General features: G+C 58.3%; 1 protein-coding gene across 1 annotated transcript in view; it reads right to left on the reverse strand.

Moving 5' to 3' along the window:
• AAR2 (AAR2 splicing factor) overlaps window positions 1–17450 on the reverse strand; it is a 287818-nt gene that overhangs the window by 186177 nt on the left and 84191 nt on the right. The gene's annotated exons all lie outside the window — the stretch shown is intronic.

Genomic DNA, 17450 nt, shown 5'->3' on the forward strand with positions numbered 1-17450 from the left:
CACACATGACTCATTTCAAAAGTGCACTAACAAGTGAAATGATCCCCTTTTTTGCCAGATCTCCGCTCATCAGGAAACAAACAGTATCTGATGTCTTTCTTTCTTTATACATTGACGAAAACAACACCCTTCTCCGTCGACACTGAGCTTGGGTAGAAATCGTCCAGCTAAATATTGTAATATTTGATAATAGTCCTGCCAGCATGGAGCTGACTCATTTAATGCAACGTGCTGCTCCCTGAAGATTGCTTTTCAGCACAGCAAACAATTAGCTAGTTCATTCATCCCAGCTTGAGAATGGTAGATAGCTACGGGACCACGGGTACTCTCCTAACAGGAGCTGATTTATCAGCAATCGTAGTTGTTGCTCCTGTAATTAATCTTATCCTGTTTCCCTTCGCTTATCCCTCCGCTGATGCTCCGCTCCCAGCTCCCAACCACTTCTTTATGCTCAGAATGGCAGAGAAATAATTTTGAGTTCTGGTCGGTGACACGGAAACGACCAGGCAAGATCAAGGCGCGATTCACGGGCTCTGCTCTCCAGCACCCCTCGAACGCTGCCCTTTGCTCCGTGCGGCGGAGCAGAGGTGGCCCAGCCACCGGCTCCAGCCCCAGCTCGCAGTGGCCGCGGGCCAGCAGAGCACTGCTACCGCGATGCTACACGTGCCCAAGCCGTATCCACACGCACGACCCCACCGCAGCCCGCGGACGCACGTCTGCTGCCTCCCCGGCCGTCCCGGGGAGCAGCCGGCTCACCCCAGCCTGCCCGCGGGCGACGAGGGATTAAAAACGGGGAGCACCCCTCTCCCCGAGGCAGGCGGGGAAGCAGGCACCAGAGGAAAGATTATTTGTCCACGGTCATGTGGTGAGCGAACAAGTTGTCGGCTCCAGTGGGAGCTGGGATTCCCAGCAAGAGGCTTTAGGAGCTGGCGGCGGGAAGCAATTGCTAACCCCTCCGGGACATCTGCCTGCCGCCCCGCTCCGGCTCCCCGGTGCTATTATTTCTCTGACTCAGCAAACCCGCAGCGCCCGGGCACAGCCAAGGCTTTCGGCGCCGGCAGGGCTGCTGTCCCCCGGCCCCCGCCGCTGGGACAGGCACGTCGCCCCTCCTCTGGGACCTGCTGCCCAGCTGGTTTTGGCCGTGCGAACCCCGGCCGATTCCAGCCCTGCCGTACCACTCCTGTCAGACGCTGTTCGCGAGCACTTTAGACACACGCATTCCCCAGATCACAGGGAGAAAATGGCAGATCCCTGGCAGCGAGCGTTTCTTTATCTCACATCCCTGCAAAAGAGACAGCTCCTGGGATTTTTTCCCTCTAGACCTGGGCTTCAACTGGTTTGGGTCTTTAACACTGAAACCTCACAAATTAAAAGAAAATGAGCATAAGCAGGAGGATCAGATAGGGCCCAGGGGCACGAGGGTCTTCCGTTTCCGCCACATTAAACGCTTCAGAGTGGCATTTTTGGTTTTTACTTGGTTAAGAAGTGTCGTTTTTTCTGTTTTGGTCCAAACCAAACCAATTCCCTCTCCGCCTCTCAGGCCGGCCCCAGGAAACCCTGCACACAACCTCGGCTTTCTGGGGGCTACATCTGAATGGGCTGTTCACCCGAATCCCGATGGATCAGGATCCTTCCGAATGTGCCTAATGTAAGCACTTGAACCAATTCAGTAACACGCCTGTATCTCTTCACGAGCACAGCGCCTACTGCCTGTTCTGGATTCATCCCCAGAAGCACCCGATAACTCAAGCTCCAGCCAGAAAAGCCTTACAGAAGATGCTGAACTTGCGGGAGGTGCGTTTCCCCGGACATCGACGGCGCTACTCGCACACGTAAGGGAAGGCGGCGGCTCAGAGCTCATCTGGGCCGGGGCGAGCGCTCGGCCGGTGGCAGGAGCTGAGGCTCAGCGCTTGGCGGGAGCGGAGGGGGCCAAGAGGAGAAGCCCCACCGTACGGCTGCTCCGACCCAAACACAGGCTGACTGTCAAATATGCCGGCAAAACCCCGCTCACCTAATCCTGCACGTCAGAAATATTGACCATTAGCACTGGATAAACGGGAAGGAATTGATACCAGCTCAGACACAATCCTCAGACCAGAGGAGAGACAGAATTAACCAGCTTATTATTATTATTTAATGCCTATATTGTGAGAACAGACGAATAATTCGTTTGCGAGGCTCTGCATGCAAGGCTGTTATGAAGTTTAATTCATTAGCGCTTGTAAAGTGGCTTGAACTCGTGAGATGAAAGGTGCCCTCGGAGTGCCAAGTACTATTATGGCTCCAGTACTGCAGATCTTTAATAAGGATATTGAACGACTCCTCTGAGCCAGCACATTGCTTTTTAACTTCTTTATGGCTGTTTTTACAAGCATTATCCTAGAGAGACAGAAAAATAAAAAGTTGCAAGGAAAAAAAATACCATAACAGTGCACACAGCTTAATGTACCTGCCAGTTTTCCTCCCCGCAGGGCAAGGCAGAGCGGAGCAAGGCACCACCGCCTGCCTCGGCGATGGATGGAGGGGCGCGGGCGCTGCGGTAACCTGGCTCCGCACAGCCGACCGACCGGGGTGACGACTCCGCCGCGCTCAGCCTCGCTGCCTCTCTGGCTCGCTGCCTGCCAGTGGATGCCGGTCGCAGGGGTCTGTCACCAGCCCTGCCGTGGCGACCGGGAGCTGTGACAGCTCAGGGGCATCACTGGATGGAGGCTGAGAGGGGGCGAGCGGGGAGAGAGGAACGCCACGGTGGATGCTGGGGACGGCTGGCAGGGTTTCTGGTCTGCCTGCAGGCTCCCAACCAAGCTGCCTTGCTTGCTCTCCACGCCGCTGAGTCTGGCTGATGTGTGGGGAGGTGACAGTGGGGGCCATCCACCCACCCCTGCCACCCAGCCACCCACGGCAGCCTGCTCGCACCTCTGACAGACAGCCTGACGATGGGGTGAGCGGACGACGCTCCATCTCCCTCCGATGTGCTCCACCTGCCGTGCCAGGAGCCGCGTTCCCCCGGGCCTTCCCAGCTCCGCTCTGCCTGGCCACGGAGGGTGTTGGTGGAGATGCCTTCCCCCGCGGAGCGGGCGACGGGGCTGGCTCTGACGAGGCTCCCAGGGCCTCAGAAACACAGGCCAGCTGAACGACCGCCCAGCAGAAGCGCTCCCGTCCCCGTTTGTTCCCTCCAGACCCCTCCTGGCTCGCTCTCTGCCAATGCAAAGGCTGTCAGCCCTCCTGCTCTCCTCGCTGCTGAGCAGATTTATGCTAGCTGACACGCTTTCCTTCCCCGTGCCCTGAGTGGACTTCTGTGGACTCCCTCTATGGAGATTTCGTGACAATATCATTTCTCTGCTCGGTGCAGCCGCTTGCTCCATGACAAAGCCATTACAACTCAGCCAGGCTCCGCCAAGCGCAGGCACCACCGGCTGCAGGCAGCCTCTTTGGGAAGCCTGCTTCCTTCGCATTCGCCTTCCTGCAGCTATTGTTGCTCGCTTACCAGGTAAGAAACCGCGGCCGTGAGCCCACAGAAAGCTCTTCCCTGCCTTAGCAAGGTGGGAAGGTCTTTCCCTACCTGAAGTCCCACCTATGGCATCTCTAATTGCTGCTGCATCTCCCATAAACTGTAATGGGTGTTGAAAAAAAATACTTTCTCAAATTTCCCACTCGGAGGAGAGCAGAAAGCGTCGATGAAGCGTGCCGCACACAGCACACCGTCACGCCGCAAGCACAATCTCCAAATGACCAGGAAAGCGGCAACTTCTTTCATTGAGGGAAAAATGAATCCTCCAAAGAGAAAGCAGTGACCTTCTCATCTGCCTTCCTCTCTTCCTTCTTCAAATGTTGCTGCAACCAGCAAAACTCTCTCATTATCTACAGAGGCAGCTTTCTCCAATTGCTCAATGAGGCACACAGAGTGCGGCAAGTGTCTGGCTGGCCGGTTCTCGGCTGCGGCGCGGCTCGGCACGCCGGGGAGCGCGAGAGCTGGGGGACGAGCCGTGGCCGTGCCTCTGCCGGGGCTCCAGTGGAGTAAAGGACTCATCATTTGCTTTAATTATTCCAAAGCCTCTTTACTTGGAGTAAAATAAAATATTTATCAGAGACTCGTGGCTTTGGCAAAGGAGATTAAACTCAGATTAAATTTTTAGATGCCTGTAAAATTTAATTGGCATTAGTGTAGGGCAGTTTCTGTCTCTGAAACCCAAAAGGGCTTTTCTGACCAGTGCCAGCCTGACCTTTGGAGACCTGTCCCTTCCCAGGGTCCTCAGTGTTGCCCAAGGACCAGCCTGGGCTGGTGGCCCTGTGCCACCAGGCTCCCACCCGAGTCTGGTGGCGCCAGCCCCCTTAGATCCGGCAGCGCTGCCGGCAGACGCAGCCCTTTCACCCCGTCCTAGGAGAACCTGGCGACTGTGGCAGGGACGGGCACCCGAGAGGGCGGCTCTGCCTGGGCGATGGAGCGGGTCAGCGCTGACTCCCCGTGCCCGTCCTCGGCAGGCCTGGGAGCCCGGCCCAGCTGCAAAGCCCAGCTCTGATCCCGTCACCTGCTCGGCACGGCAGGTCCTCACCGCTCCTCGGTACCTGCCTTTGAAGGAGCCGGACCCTGGCAGATGCCTCGAACTTCCCTGAGCTTTTCGCATGGACACAGCCTTTGCAGCCTTCATTTTGTGCTGGCCAGTAAACTGCCCTCTCCTAGTCCCCGTTATCTACTGAAACTCGTTCCTTCCCCAGGTCTGAGCCTGGCTCGGCCCCTGCCTTGGCAGCGCCCTTCCTGAGCAAGGTGCCGGGATGATGTACGCCCCAGGACGGACAAACTGCCTCCAGACAGCTGGAAAACAAAGCGCACCAGGACGGTGTGCGTGCCTACACGGCGAGGAGACAGGCACGGCGCACCCACGGCGACTGTGCACACCGGGGGGGGGCAAATATCGGATTATAACGGCTAAACTGCTAATTATCCTTTGCCAGTCTTGCAGAAAAGCTGTTCTCTCTCATGCATGCATAGCAATATGCGCTCCTGCTCTCTCGCTTTTTAAAGTGATGTTTTATGTCTGAATAAAAGCAAAGGATGGTTAAATTGTGCTATTCAAAGGGATGGAGACCAATTGTCCTGCTCGGGGATTTTCCCTTCAGGCAGCAGCTTTGTCAATGCTGCATTTGCCGGGCCGGACTCTGCGGACACCCTGGGCTCAGTTCGCCCTGCCTGTGTGTTTTAGCTCTCAGCACGGGCGGGCATCGGGCTGCCCAGGCTCCTGCTCCTTGCTCCTATGCTGTACTTCTGTTGGTGCTGACAGCTTTGCAGGAGCTTGGGAAACAAGATTTCACTTTGCTCAAGCGCCAGGGAAAGAAATCTAGAGAGGCTGAACCACAACCTTGAAATCCAGAGAGCTGGATTCAGGTCTGGCGTGGCAGGAATAACCCGGCAGCCTCATTTCCAAGAGAAACTCCTGCCACTGAGATCAGAATCAATCCCACGAGTTTTAAAGCGTATCGTATCTCCTCCGTGCTGTCCTCTGCCCCTGTGCCAGCTCTTAGGTTTCCAAACCTACATGTGCTACCCCAGTTCTCTGCCTTCCCCAGAGTGGCTGCCTTTCCAATAATTTAATGGTTTCCTTTTTCAGCCAACCTTGTCAATGCAAAGAGTGGGTTTTTCATTTCAGGATTAATCTCCCCAACTCCACTCTTCCCAAAGGCTTACACAGACATTAAAGAGGTAACTCTTTCCCTTCCGGCAGGCAGAAAGCCTCTCTGGCATCACTTGACTGAATTAAACAGAGACATCAAAAGAACCCGTCAAATTCAATGTGACCAGGCGGCGAGTGGAAGTCAGAGAAGCACCGAGGCAGAGCAAAGACTCAGGCTGCTCCTGCGGCAGATTTAAAAGAGGACAAATCCCGCGGAGATTTTCCCCTTCAAGGGAAAAGAGGATGAAAGCACAAGGGTTCAAGCAGTCCCGAATACGCAGGATGCCACCGTGCCAGAGCGAGGCAGGGCGGTGTGGCCGACAGGCACTGGCTGCCCGGACCACGGCTGCCGCGCGTTTCCCACCGGAGGCCCTCAGACCTGCCTCACCACCAAACCCGGCGCGTCCCTGCCGGGCCCGGCCGTCCGCGCTGGCTTACGCGAGAGGCACCGATGGGAGATGCGATGTGCTTGGCGTCTCGGGGGAGAGCCAAGGCAGCCAGGGCGCCCTGGGACCCTGCGTTGGCTTTACCGGCCGTGGTGGGCATGCGGCCCACTCCCATGCACGCGCTTCATCTCCACTCAGCTCAACACAGCTCTTCAATTATAAACACACTTGATTCCCCTCCTGAATCGGGGCCACGCTCCCGTCCGATCCGTCAGCCTGCAGGCAGGTTAGATATGCAACACAAATCTGAGTGAATCCATAACGCAGACTGCCTTGATGTAAAATGTGAACTTACGTGAATATAAATCAGGCAGGCTCTGATACACAAGGTTGCTATGACAGGGATACTTCAGACTGTTTCGGTTAATTAGTACTTAATTAACTTTAATGCCTTGAAAAACTCTACAAGCCATACAAGTTGGCCCGTACGTTGTCACTCACGGGTCCCCACCTGCTTAGGCAGCTCACCCCAGCCAGTTTTTGCTTAAAGGGAAGCCGCAATGTGAAATGCATTATTAACTCGACCTCTATAATCCTCTCATCGTGTCTCATGAGATGCTTTTTAATATTAAGCCTTCCGAGATGAAACATATGGAGATGCCAGGGATGAAAGAAAGACTGCAACATGGTGGCGTTTCAAGTGACTCTGAATGCCGGAGATCACCGACGGCTGGCGAGGGCTGGCAGGGCCACGGCGCGACGGGGAGGGACGGCTGCGAGAGCCCGGGGCATCGCAGGGCGCTCGGCGCTTGGGCGGTGGAGAGCAGCCCCTTCCAGCGGGCTGGCGTGCGGCCCCCAGCTCTCCCTGCCAGGCTGCAGCTGCGGAGGTGCAGGCAGGACCAGCTGCACCGCAACGCAACTCGTGTTGATGCTGCATCAACAACTCCCCAGCCCTTGGCGGGGAGGTTACGAACACCAGTAAGCAACACGGGCGAAGGGAGGCATGAAGGATATTAAAGGATGGAGCGATCCTCCCCAGTCCTTATGCAGATCTCGGACACCACCACCCCAGAAGTCCTGCAACCAAGAGAGAGGCCCAAGCTGGCCTACAGAGGGAGAGGTCAGGAGAAGAACAAGGGAGAGATCAAGGGAGAAGAACAAAATCCTTCAGGAGGAAGGACTGCAACACTGCAGCTGCAAATCCACCAGCTGGAGGCACGGCACAGCTCGTCCTCCTCCTCTCCATAACCGTGCCCTGAGCCCCGAGGCAGCTCGCTGCACGCCAGCAAGCCGGCTGCCCCCAGGAGTAGGTCTGGAAGAACATACAGCCCGACAACATAGAAGGACAAACCCCAGACATGGCGGCAGGAATTACAGAAACCCTTTTGGCTGACGGGAACTCCCAAACTGACAAGTTTCTCCCAAGAGGTCACCCTGCGACCACACGCGGTGGCCACGGCAGACGGGGGGAGGTGGAGCGAGGCCGGCTCTCTGCGAGGCAGGCCTGAAACCCTGCCAGCGCTGCTTCGGGGCGCCCCGTTAGCACACATCACTCGGTTAGCTTTATATTGAATACAAAAAAGCAGCAACAGCTGGAGATGAAATCTAATTTTCTGGGGGGAAAATATTAATAAAATAGAACGTAGCTGCTGTGTGAATGAGTTTATCCTCTGTCAGGCACTTGTTACGGCTCTGGCATGGCCTCTGTCACACCGCAGAGGGTAGGTGATGTTAACATGTTTTCCTCCCTGTCCGTTCTTCTGCCACAGCCAAGTGTCTGCAGAAGAAAACAGCACCGAGCGCTGCCACCGTCGCTGCGGGCGTGCAGGTGTCCGAGGCAGAGAGCGCAAGCATTTAATCACCGTCATTTCCAGTGACGGATTCATTGACAGGCTAAGGACAAAGCAACGCTCCGCTGGCCTCTCGCAATCGTGTCTCCTGCAAGCTGCCTTCCCCAAGCGCTTGCAAGCAAACTGCTAATCAGAAATTGTAGCTACGGGGCCGACCATCCCACCGTCCCCCGCGCTCCCCACATTGCGTCCCCGGTCACCAAGCCAGGCGTGTCCGGCAGACCGGAGAAGCCTCCGCTGTGCCCACGGTGGGACGTTTACGGGGCGCTGGGCACTGCCCGGCCACCGGCAGCGGGGGCACCAGGCACACAAACTGGCTGAGGGCTCGGATGAGGGGCTACCACAAGCCAGGGGCACAGAGGAGCATCTGGTGGCCACCCTGAGCCACGAGGGCACCCAGGGAGATCCAGGCAGGATTTCCCGACGGGTGCACACGAAGACCGGCACTCAGGGTTCGCACCAAGACCCTCCCAGCCGGGAAGGAGGAGAGGCAGCGCGGGGAGAAGCGAGCACACGGTTAGCGACGCAGCAATCACGGACCCGAGAGTCGGAAGCGCGCGGGTGGGGACGCGGCACCGAGCTGCCAGCCCGCTGAGAGGCAGCTTGTTTGCAGGTGGGAGCCCAGAACGATCCTTCACCGGACAAAACAGGTCCTAATCCTATTTTTACGCTGTGGTAGTAAACGCGCCCTACAATACCCAGCGCGGCTTTTACAGGGAGAGAGACATCGCACGCAGAACAGGAAAAAACCACCCTGAGTACAGCAGCCAAATTGGTACAAGGACTGGAGAGGATGACTTATGGGCAGAGACTAAGGGAATTTAATTTGTATAGCCTAGAAAGATGATGCCTGAGGGGGAACATGATAAGACTATATAAATATCTAAAGGGCAGTTGTATGAAGAAGAGGAAAAAAAGTGACGCATGCAGCAGCCGTGGGAGTGATGCGATGGACCCAAGAAGGGAACAGTTTCCCAAGGGAGCACGGCGGGCTGCGACAGCCTGGTGGGCAGAGAGCAGAACAGCGTGCCTGGAGCCCGCACGTGGTTTCCAGCCGGGGCCGGGGCCGGAGCAAGGAGGATTGGGAAGGAGCAGCCTGGTACAAGCAGCAAGGGAGGTGTTGATGGCCCTCACGTGGGACGGGCACGGCGGCACGGCACGGGGGTCGGGGCAGCACCTTCTCCTGCGGACACCCGCTGGGCACCCAGCACGCCGGCGCTGCGTCAGCGCGGGGCGCGGTAGCGCGGGCGCTTTTCCTGCGGGCTCAGGGCGCTCGCTTGGCAGCACAGAGCTCCCGCACGGCTCTCGGCGGCCAGGCAGAGCCAGACCTCTCCCGTTCCCTTCGCTATCTCAGCTCTCCAAAGGGTGCCCAAGGACCAAGGCATCCCAACCCCTGATCCTTTCTAGCACAGCGTGCCCAGAGCCTCTCTGCAAAATCTCAGCCTCAGGCTGACCTGCTTCTGCCTTGGCCGTTGGGAAACCCACCCATGCAGCCCAGGCTGGGGTCTCTGTTTGGGTGTCCTTGGAGCAGATGACGAAGACGACGTCCCTGGGCCCGGCTCTTTGAGATGAGCACAATGACGGCAGTGGGCCCAAAACGGAGAAAGGAGTGAGGTACATTGATGTCTGCGTTCCTGCCCCCTTCCCCGCTCTTCCTTGCAAATTTGAGTTGCTTTTTCAATCACATTTGCTGCTTCTTCTTAAAAAAAAAAAAAAAAAAAAGATTTTCTCTCTGCCGTTGCCATGTGAAAAACCCACACAAACAACAGGAAAAACTGGCTACCTCTACGCAGAACCCAGCACAGTGACTGCAGAGCGACTGTCACACAGGCAGCAGCCTAAAAAAACAGGGAGAAAAATAGATTTTTCCCTTCAGCCCTTTCAGGCACATGACTTGGGAGACTTATTATAGTAATAACAGGCAAAAGATTTTTTCAGAGGAGAGGCCGGTCTCCATTTGTTTCTTCCTTACATTGACAAAGTCCCTTCACCAATTTAAATGGGGCAGACTCTGCTTTCAGCTGCCCTCGTTTAGAGCCGAGCAGCCGTTCAGTAACGCACCGCCCCGACAGAAGGAATCCCTCAGACTCGGGTCCTCACCGCGAGGGAAGCCCACGCCGTGGGGCAGAGCCTTCGCGAGATGGTGTTCAGTTAAACCCGCCATTAATTGCTCTCTACCTATTACAGCTAATTTGCTTGGCGCGGAGCCCGGAGCATTCTTTGCAAACCACCAGTTTACCAAACAACGTGGCGCAAAACACAGAAGTCGTGCGTGCTGGCGCCGGCGGCTCTCCTCCTCCGGCGAGCTGCCTAGGGAACAAGCAGACGAGGTTTCGCCATTCACATCCACCACCCCCAGCGCCCGGGGAACGGCGTGGAGGCACGCCGCCGGGAGGCAGGAGCTCCAGCAGAAGATACGCCTTTGGGATGATTGCCCTTGCATTCGCTTATCTCCAAAGGGCTTAAACCAAGAACGCGTTTGGATCTGCACATTCTCAAGTGCACCTGTAATTACCCGCGTTAGGAGGAGTAGATGACTCTGAGGTGCTGACGCTCGGTGGAAGCACGCTGCCCTTTAATTCTGCCCAGCCAGCTGTGGGTTGTCACGGAGACTACATCTGCCACCCCGTTGTTCACGGGCCTTTTAAACCACCCCGGCTAGCCTGACCTTGCCTGTTCTGCTGCGCGCCCATCCCAGGCTTTGCTCTCCCCTCTCTAGTGCCAAGCCAGCCCTCCTCCCGGCCAACCTGGGGCTGGAGGGGGCCGGGGAGCTTCGTGCCTGGAAGGTACTGCAGCCCATCCTGGCGGGCTTCAGGCAGGAATGGGCAGTGTCCCAGGAGCAGAGATGCTCCCTGCTGAAGTTATCCTGATTTACACCAACGGCTATTCTGGATTTCCATCACTAATCAGGAAAGACCCATGCCCGGCACTGCCAGAGCTGAAACCAAGTCATTCTGGGCTAGACTAATCCCTTCCCCATCCGAGACTTTATCTGATGGTCTCCGTATGGATTCTCCCTACATCTTCTACCTAGAGCTCAATGACTAAGAACCACCAGCTCCTTCTCTGCTGTGCTGCGCCCGTGGTGCCAACATCCGGCAGGGTCCCCACCGCGGTGAGGGATGCTCAGCTCGGGCGGCCCCAGCAAGTCAGGAACGCTCTGCTCACCGCCGCAGACCTGCCTCGCAGCGGTCACCGTCCTTGTTTTCTGACACAGAGTGACAAGACTTGCTTGGGCTGTCGGCTCTCCTGGCCTCACCGCTGGGACAGTCAGAGGAAGGGCAGCGCAGGAGGGCGTTCGGCTTCCCTGGCTCCGTGCTTCCAGCCACGCAGAGCACTGCTTTGCCTGGGGCGCAGCGGGGCCATCACGGTCCCAGAAGAGAGCAGGTCTGGGAGGCTGAGGGCTGGCAGCGCGTCCGCCCGCACGCACACGCCTCTCGCACGGGGAAGACAGAGGTTAAACTCATGCCATCTCTTAAGCGCAGCAAGCCAGCAAGGCAGAGGAAGCCTGGCGTCCAGGGCTGGCAGCGAGGCCGGTGTCCTTCCCACGGGTGGGTGCCACTTGCTGCGTGACCCTGAGTCAGCCTCAGCTTTCCACGCTTTTCTCAGCGTGCCTTGGTTTCCCCTTTGCCCCGCTGAACTGGCTTGCAGGAGGACTCTCAAGCTCACTTCACTCATCCCTGGATGGCCTGGGACGGGAGGTGCTGCGGAGGTAGTGTATTCTGCGTGCCGCTAAACAACAGCCTTAGGCCGACTATTTCCAGCAGCCAGGGAATGGGGAGAGCACTTCAGCGCCTGGGCAAGGCAGACAATTTATAGCCCGATGCTAAAAAGAACAACAGTGACAACAAAGAGATACCAGGGCAAGCGTCACTCTTCATTTAAGCCTGATGGATCTGTTCTAGCAAAGCAGTGGATAAAGTGGGCTGCGAGCTTGCGTACGTGCCCCTGGGCCATGCCCAGACACCTGCGGTTTCAGGAGCCAGAACTGTTTCCCCGTACCGCCCTCGCTCTCCGGCCCGAGCAGAGCCCCTCTGGGGACAGCGAGCCACGGGCAGAAGCAGCAGCCGGGGCACAAGCTCACGCCCCGCTGCCAAAACCGAACCGGAGCCATTCAGCAGAGTTCTCCCAGGGCTGTTTAAAGGCTCACAGACTCGACCGCACGAGTGGAGGCTTTGCAAAGGTTGCGCCAGAGGGTGCAGGCTGGAATGGGAAAACGAGGTTCCTTTCGGTCTGGAGCCTGATCCACACCCAGGGATCAGCAGTGGCTGAACCAAACGTTGGACCTACAACGTTTTTCTTGGTAGCCCCTGAAGGCTTCGCCACCTCATTCTCCGGAGCCACATTATTTTCCTTTACTACTTCTCCCACACTTTGATTTTTGCTCTTCCAGTTCAACCAAAAAAAGAGAGGGGAGCTGGCAATCACAGGTGCCCCGCAAACCTGTCTGCTGTCCTGGGGAGTGCAGGGAGCCGGTCCGAGCGGCCGTGGGTGTTTGCTGCCCAGCCAGGGCAGGCCAGGGCAGTTCGGGGCCACGCGTGGTGGAACGGGCACGTTCGCAACCTTCAGGGCTGGGTGTGCGGGGTGGGAGGGCAGGGGAGCAGCAGGCGGGCAGAACCACAGTGGGTCTCTGTCCCGAGGCACAGGCAGGAGCCCTTCGGTGTGCCGGGCAGGAGGCCAGCATGATGGACCTGTCGGAGCGGGGCCAGGGGAGGCCACGAAGGTGATCAGGGGCTGGAGCAGCTCTGCTGCGAGGACAGGCTGAGAGCCGGGGGTGCTCAGCCTGGAGCAGGGAAGGCTGCGGGCAGACCTTCCAGCAGCCTCCCAGCGCCCGAAGGGGCCTGCAGGAAAGCTGGGGAGGGACCTGTTCCAAGGGCCCGCAGTGACAGGACAAGGGGCAATGGCTTTAAACTGAGAGAGGCAGATTCAGATGAGATACAAGGAGGATCTGCCAAGAGGGATCTGTTCATTTCCCACCTTTATCTCCTTCCCTCCCTCCCTCCGTGGCTCCAGGACCCTCTGCCTGCTGGGCAGGAATCACAACAAATCCTGCCCCTCTCTGTCCCCAGGCCGAGCCCAGACCTCGCTGTTTACAGAGACTGAGCAAAGCTGAGCGCAGAGAGGGGAGCGGTGAACGCGGGCAGGCATTTGCAGAGCCGTGGCCAGGAGGGTCTGTTTGAACATCTAATTAGATCACAGCAAACGTCCTGAATGGCAAAGCTACAGCCCCGTCAGCCCCTCGAGACATCAGGCCATGCCCGGATTGCTGTCTGATTCTGATCTACATAATTCGCCATAATCCTTAAAACTGACTCAAGCAACGAGGTTCGTTGCACAGCTCACTGGATGTAGTCCACCACTCCAGTGGTGCTAACGAAGCTAATGGCATAGGCAGAGGAGGAACACATGTATTGCTAGGAGGCAGAGATAAAGCATTAATCCCACCATATGCTTTCAACCCACTTTACTCTTCCGCCCTCACCCCAATGCCCTTTTGCGGCACTGGGGGAGACCAAAACCAGTGTGAAGGAAGCGGACGGGAGGGAGGCCGTCCCCTCGGGCGGGCGGCCTGGGCGCTCGCGGCTCTGCGCGCCCGCAGCCGGCGGCGGTTCGGGTCAGAGCCGCGGGCAGGGCAGGGCCGGGGGGGGCCAGGGGCACCAAGGGGGCACTGAACGGAGATTCTGGGTGAGGGAACAGCGCCTGGGCAGAGATGTGGCACCTGGCCTCGTTTCTCGATGCAGTCCATCTACCCCAGCCTCGCACGCTGAGACAGGCTGACACGGCACCGAACCTGTGTGTGCGCAGCACCCTAGTAACACTCTGTCACGGTTTAACCCCAGCCAGCCACTAAGCCCAAGCATCCGCAGCTCCTTCTGCCTCCGTGCTGGGAAGAGAGCAGCTCAGGAGAGCCAGGCACGCAACCGCCACCCATCCAGGAACGGCCTCCCCAGCTTTAGCAGTTGTTGAAAAGGGGTTTGAGCCACCAGCCAGTAACCAAATTGCTCGTGCCCTTCAGCCCTCGACGCCCAGCCGGTGCCTGCGCCATCCCGGCCGCAGGAAGCAAACCCTGCCGTCGCTGCCTTTGGGATCTGCCAGCAGGGAAAGGTGCTCTGCAGAGGCAAAGGCATTCAGAGCCCAAATTAGCCGCACTGGGCTCAATCTGAGATTTTGACAGCGGATGCCAAATTTATTTCCAAACGCACTCTGGAAATGTCACCGTGCTGGTCGGAAGGAATCGGGTACATGCTCCCTTTTAAATAGAACCAAGCATATGGGAGGAGGATGATTAGATTGCTTCCAAGCTGCCAAATTTCTTTGCTGCAGCTAAAAATCTTCCCCAAAATGTCCCAGCCCACAGTGTTTCTGAGCGCTGAAGTCTGTGCCGAGACTTTTCCATTGACAGTTGTGCTCTGAGCAAGAAAACACATCCCTCCAGCGAGGTCCCAGGTGGTCCCAGCTCTCACGAGGCTGGGGGGTCTCCTGCCTCCCCTTGCAAGCTCCCCTCCTGCGACCCTGCCCTGGGGAGGGGGCAGAGCTTCCTTCTCCCCTTTACTCCGGCAGAAAGCAACGATCCCAGACCGTCCCCTCTCCTCTCGCCTGCGGCGCAGCACCTGCCCGTTCAGGGCAGAGCCTGGCTCAAGGAGGAACCATCCCCTGCCAGAGGCCGGGGGGCGTCCCCCTGATCGCAGCCATGCAGACCCCGCTGCGCTGCCACCACAGCCTGAGCTGCCCTCGTCCCAGCTCTCCCAGAAACCCAGCACGCCCCAGTACAGAGGGGCAAAAGCAACCCAGCGGCTGTTTGCAGGCCCAGAGGGGAGCAGTGCAAGCCCCTTCAGCTCCTGGAAGCTAAACTCCGGGCCTTCATGGTGTGGCTGGCTTCCTTCAGTGCCTTCAGCAGCGGGGACTCCAGTGCTCCCAGCCGCCGGCGGTGCGTCCCTCGCAGGCAATGCTCTGACTCTTCAAGGTGACAGTGCAGCGTGACAGCTCGGGAAAGAGAAGTGCTCCCTCTGCTCCCACTACCCAGAGACGGGATTCGGGCCCCGCATTCAGCTGGGTACCGGGGGAGCGGGGGCGGGAGGAGAGCCGGGGATGTGCTCCGGGGCTCGTTAGTCAGCACTGCGGAAGCGATGCCTGGCCCACTCGGGCTCAGGGGCGCCTGGAGCCAAGCAGCTGCAGCGCTTTCCCTGCAGGTAATCGCCAGGTTCACCCTCGGTTTGGGAGGAAGCAACATAAGCCACCACAGCCCGCCTTTTCCAGGCTGGAGGCAGGGTCAGCAGCCCCAAGTGCAGAGCAGCAGCACTGGGATGTCCCTCGTGACAGCCCCAATGAAGGGATGACCTTGGCATCACCCAAACCTTTCCTGCCCACTGGGAGACTGAGAAGGGCACAACTAGCTACTCTGTGCCTGGCAGAGGCTTTCCTGCTCTCTGTAGGTAACGCTGAAGCTTCCCCAGGGAGCAGAGAGCATGGTGGCCTTCCCAGGAGAGGACACGTGGCCAGCACTGGTTTCCAAATCTGGGGACGGTGCCTGCATGAGCTTCTGCCGGGCCGGTGGGGGGGACCGCCAGGACCAAGCACGCGCTGTCCCTTCAAAACCAGCCTCCACCAGCCATCCTCATTTTCCCAGTAAGAAAGCAAAGTATGCCCAGACCCGAGGGGACCAGGAGCGGTGTCCTCCCTTCTGGTGCAGGACTAACCTGCGACACCTCCGAGCCCTCCAGGCCCTCTCTCCATTGCCAAAGCATCCACCCACCTTCTCCAGTAACACACCGATCTGCTGGATCACAGACACAAAAATCTCACTGCCTTATATCTGTTTCTACGCCCCTCTATAGTGCTTTTTATGTCCAGAACTCCAAGGAAGGCACCAAGTGGAGCCAGCAGTCCCGTCCCTGCTTGGCGGACTGGGAAAATAAAGCATGTTGGGGCAGCAAGCCCCAAACCAGCGGAGAGCAGAGCATCCTCACCTCCGTGGTCCCTGGGCAGCGCTCCGGCCCCGGGGCACACTGCCGCGGGGGTCCCGGGAGGAGCGTGGGCAGTCCCCCGGCAGGCTCGGGGTCCCAGAGCCAGGGGCTGGCCCAGAACAGGCCGCGAGGCAGCCGAGCCCCAAGGGCATGAGCAGGACTGTTGAGCCCAAGCAGTTAAAGCAAAGTGGCACAGCTGCTCCCAGCTCTGCTCTCAGCCCACACGATGCTGAGTGGCGGGTGGGAGGTTTTTCTCTGCATTGCAAATCCCTTCTTATTCGAGTGCTGCAGTGCTGCTTGGAAGGAAAACAACCGCTCTGGAGAGAGAGCAAAGGGGTCCAGAGCAGCACCGGCACCTTCTCCTGCCCACGGCGGGTCCTGGAACTGGCCGCAGGAGAGCCTGGCTCTGTAGATAAAGCTAAAGCTTCCCTAGCAGGCAGCCTGGCTGGGAGCAGGAGCCGTCCATTCCCATTTTCCTGTGCTTGTTTCTGGCACAGATAGCCCCGGCTTCAAACCTGGGAAGCGGGAGGAGAGGAGGAGAAGGCAGAGGGAAGAAGGCTTCCAGGTCTGCGGAGGCTGGCTGGCAGCAGAACAAGAGCCGTGAGAAATGGTGGGAGCGAAGCGCTCCCGGCGCGTGGCTGCAGCCCCTTTGCAGCGTGGGCCCCGGCGCTTCTGGGAGGGCGTTGGTGCCGCGCAGCCGCGCAGGCAGCGCGCAGCAGTGCCCCTGCGCCTTCTGCGCAGCCCCGCTGCCAGACCAGTTGGAGGAGCCAGGCTGGGAGCAAAGTGGACTGGGGGGATTTGTTCCCTTTTTGGCATATGGTGTCGGGCAAGCTGCTCGTTTCTGCCTGGTCTGTCCAGGGGCCGTGCCCTGAGCGCCCGGGAACGTGGCTGCCCCTGTCCTGGAGGAGTGATTGTACGCTGAGAGCTGTTCAGGTTACTCACGATCCCGGCCTATAGATGCACCCCCACATGTGCCCATCTCCAACCCCCAGCACCCGCTTCACACACCCAACAGCACCTTCTCTTGCCGGACACACAGCACCAGGGGCTATGAAGATCTTTTGGGAATCCGCAGCAAAGCAATCCCCATGTTCGCTGGGGCACAAGTCCCCCCATCACCAAGTTCTGGGGAGCCGCCTTACTCAACGTTTGCCACCACGACCCAGGGGAAGCGGCGGGTTTGGGCTCCCTAGCACAGGCGTTCAGGGGCTGATGGAGCATGGGAGCCCTGGGACAGCGTCCGCAGGGCCCCTTGCAGGTGACAAGCCTTCGGGGAGGGTCAGCCCCTGGGGGGGGAAGGGGGCAGGAGCACTGTGGAACTGAGATTCAGTAAATGTGCGGGGGGCTTTCTACAGAGAGAGCCCGTTTGGCCCAGGGAGCCTCTGACGAGGACGGCACGCTGCCTCTGAAAGCCGTGACTCATCCGGGCCCTTGGAAACCAAGCAAAGGGGGATGCAGCGAGGGAGGTGGTGCCAAGGGACAGCGCATGCCTGCGCTCCCGGTCCAGTCTGCTTGTTCCTAATGGGACTGTTGATGCCGACGAGAGCTTAGGAGGAGAAAGGAAAGAACAGAAAACCCTAAAAC

The sequence above is a fragment of the Platalea leucorodia genome (genome assembly GCF_965183815.1).
Source record: "Platalea leucorodia genome assembly, chromosome: 13".
Taxonomy (NCBI): domain Eukaryota; kingdom Metazoa; phylum Chordata; class Aves; order Pelecaniformes; family Threskiornithidae; genus Platalea; species Platalea leucorodia.